Source organism: Panthera pardus, unplaced genomic scaffold, assembly GCF_024362965.1.
Source record: "Panthera pardus isolate Hobbes unplaced genomic scaffold, ASM2436296v1 HiC_scaffold_11, whole genome shotgun sequence".
NCBI lineage: Eukaryota > Metazoa > Chordata > Mammalia > Carnivora > Felidae > Panthera > Panthera pardus.
In genome coordinates, this window is record NW_026526666.1 from 29,181,986 (window position 1) to 29,185,940 (window position 3,955).

The window sequence follows — 3,955 nt, forward strand, 5'->3', positions numbered from 1 at the left end:
TCCCTTTTACAGATAAGGAATCAGGGTCAGCAGTATGCCCAAGTTCACACAGCCAGCAAGTAGGAGAACCAACATCTAAGCCTGTATCTTTCTAATTTCAAAACATAGGCTTTTACCACTGTTCTCTCTTTAAGTTTCCAAACTTCGTAAGAATTCATTCAATTATCAAAATTTCCAGCATATTTTAGAGATATTCCTGGCTCCTAGTGGATATGTCTATATCCATAAACAATTATATAATATGTAATATATGTACTTCCCAGTAGATATTTCTTATGAACTTATATGTATATGAATATATGTATGCTTTTTATACCTACTATGAGCCAAGTTTAAGAATTTATAATTCACATGAGAGTCCTATTTCAAACCTCTTATGGGTAAATCACAATTTGGCATCAGCAATTCAATATCTGAATTTTATTTATTTTTATTTTTTTTTTTATTTTATCTTAGTATTGATTGATTGTATGATATCTGAATTTTAAATTCTTTCTCTTATGAGAGAAAGAGGCCTAGGCTGGCATAGAAAAAAAAAAGTGAACTAACCAATCCGTTAGACTTTTAGCAGAACCTTGGGGTTGCTGTTGTTTCCAGAATTGCACAAACCCTCAGTAATTTTGGAAGCCTTGGAAGGCATCTCTGCTGATCTATGAGATTCTAGGCATAGCAGGCAGGAAGGGAGTGGAAAGCATGGCATTGGTCCTCATCTACAAACTTCTTCTTTCATAAGCCAAGTCTCTTGTGTGGGTGTGGGCTGCTGACCCCTGTCATCTGGATGTGTGACAATAACTTGTTTTCATGTTGACTCTTCATAACCGGGAGCTGTATTGGCATTGCATGTTTGCTTTAACTTCCCACACAGAGACTAAGTCCAAAATGTAATTAATTGAGCCCTTATTTGAAAAAAGAAAAAAAATGTTCTGTGTATTTAGAGACCCCAAAATGATGTGAAAAAATATTTTCAAAACTAAACTAATCCAAATAGAACTATGTTTTCTCATGGAGGAGTGAAAAGAGGGATTTGGAGAGAGAACACCTGGCTTTGAGTTTCAGCTAACCACTCATATATATGGTTTTGGACAGATAATTTGTACCTCAGTTTTTCTTTTTCTTTTTGTTTTTAAGTTTATTTATTTTGAGAGAGAGAGAGAGAGAGAGAGCATGAGCAGGGGGAGGGGCAGAGAAAGAGGGAGAGAGAGAATATAAGCAGGCTCTGCACTGACAGCGCAGAGCCCAACCCGGGGCTCAAATTCACAAACCATGAGATCATGACCTGAGCCAAAATCAAGAGTCGGACACTTAACTGACTGAGCCACTCAGGTGCCCCAGTACTTTGTAAGTTTTAAAGCACTAATATTATAATAGGCCCTCCTACTATTGATAGGAAAACTTCTTAGAAATCTCTCAAGTATCAGAGAAACACACACCATTCATTCTCATATGTTTATTTCCATAGAATTTCAAAAACAGTTGAAAAAGTCAGCTTAATATCTTTAAACTTATTATAATGCAGTATATCATAGTGTTTGTAATGTTCAAATGTATACAATGCTATTATCTGAACAAATAGCTGACTAAAAACAAATTCAATTTCTTACTATTTTAATTATATAAAAGATCAAGCAATTGCAAAAATGATTCACTTGTTTCATTCTGATTTTTAAATATAGTTTACCTTAATGTATATTTGTAATTTTGGTTCTTACTGTGATTTCCTTTCATATTGGAGAAACTACTTATTTTTCTTTGGAGACCACTTGTCTGTGTTCCAGGTAATTAAAATATTTGGACTGGGGCGCCTGGGTGGCTCAGTCGGTTAAGCGTCCGACTTCAGCTCAGGTCACGATCTCGCGGTCCGTGAGTTCGAGCCCCACGTCGGGCTCTGGGCTGATGGCCCAGAGCCTGGAGCCTGCTTCCGATTCTGTGTCTCCCGCTCTCTCTGCCCCTCCCCCGTTCATGCTCTGTCTCTCTCTGTCTCAAAAATAAATAAACGTTAAAAAAAAATTAAAAAGAAAAATTTGGATTAATGAAGAGTTGTTATATTTTTTTCATAAAATAAAAGCCAATAAAAATACACATAATAACTACATAAGACTGTAAAAAAAAAAAAAAAAAACAACAACAACCAGAAAATAAGTGTTGTGAGGATGTGGAGAAAACCCTTGTGCTCTGTTGGTAGGAATGTAAAATGGTGTACCCACTGTGGAAAACAGTACAGAAGATCCCCAAAAAGTAAAAAATAGAATTACCTGACAATCCAGCAATCCTACTCCTGGCTAAATAGACAAAAATGAAAGCAGACTCTCAAAGAGATAGTTGTACCTCCATGTTCATTGTAGCATTATTCACAATAGTCCAGAGTCAGAAGCAACACAAATGTTCATCAATGGACAAATTACTAAATAAAATGTATATAATGGGATATTACTTGGCCTTAAAAAAGAAAATCCCATAACATACTACAACATGAATAGACTTGAAGACATTATGCTATGTGAAATAAGCCAGTCACAAAAGGACAAATACTGTATGATTCCATTTATAGGAAGAATCTAAAGTAGTCAAATTCATAAACACAGAAAATAAAATGGTGTTGTCAGGGGGTGGGGGAAGGGAGAAAGGGGAAGTTGTTATTCAATGGGTATAGAATTTCAGTTTTACAAGATGCAAAAGTTCTGGAGATGTGTTGTGCAACAGTGTGAACACTGAACTGCAAACCTAAAAATGGTTAAGATGATAAATTTTAGGCTATGTTTTTTCTATCACAATTGAAAAAATACTGTATATGAACCTAGTTTAATTTGGGGGGTGATTCAGAATACTCCTTTAGTATCTTAAGGCCTGATGGTACTTTATCTTCACACTGGAGCTCAGGAGAAGCAGCCCAGGTATTTGACTCAGATTACAAGGAACTGAGGTACAGTAGTCCTCAAGCCTAGTGTTTGATTCAAGGTGGGTAGGTGGGCAGTATCTCAGGTCAGAGAGTTTCTTGCCATTTTATAAGGACTAAATAAAGGCCATTTGTAGGGCATAAAGGCAGACAGGGAAGGAAAGGGCCTGATTTTTGGTCTAGAACTCTTTCTCTGAAATGTGAGCCAGGGACAACATTCTGGAACCTCATTCTGGTAGATATCAGTCACCAGTAGAGGAAATATTTGTTGATGAAATACACTGATGAAATGCATAACTGTTTAAATCAAATAATAAATTATGGTTTTTATCTTACATCAGAGTTTCCCAGACTATGTTCTGTAGAATATTAGTTCTATGGGTATTATATTTTAAAAAGGACACTGGGGTCAAAAAGTTTGGGAAATGTGGGGTTAAAAACAGTTAAAAATTGAATTTTTTTACTCTAGAACTTTTTAGAGGCGTTACTATGTTAATGTTAATGTAACTGTGCCAACATTAAATATTATATGGTAATATTTACTGGTTAATATGTTGGTGGTTAATAATATCCACGTGAATATATATTTTTTATTTTTAATGTTTATTTATTTTTGAGAGTGAGAGAGACAGAGCATGAGCAGGGGAGGATCAGGGAGCGAGAGACAGACACAGAATCTGAAGCAGGCCCCAGGCTCTGAGCTGTTAGCACAGAACCCCACACGGGGCTCAAACCCACTAACCATGAGATCATGACCTGAGCTGAAGTTGGATGCTCAACAGACCGAGCCACCTAGGTGCCCCCCCTCCTTGTGAGTATATTAATATGTTTTTCCTAAGTCCATTTGACCAAGGAAGCAGTCCTTGGCAAACTAGTGTGAGAATGCTGCCCTACATCATAAAAGGCATGATATTTTTGTCAGCTGCTTTCCTTAAGAGAGTAACTTTCTTTCATTTCTCCTGAGTTTGCTGTGAAGTCCCTCTCTTTCACCGTGAGCACCACTGGGGAAATAAAGAGAGAGTGGGACTGCAGCAGTTTTCATAGTTATTATTTTGAGATACT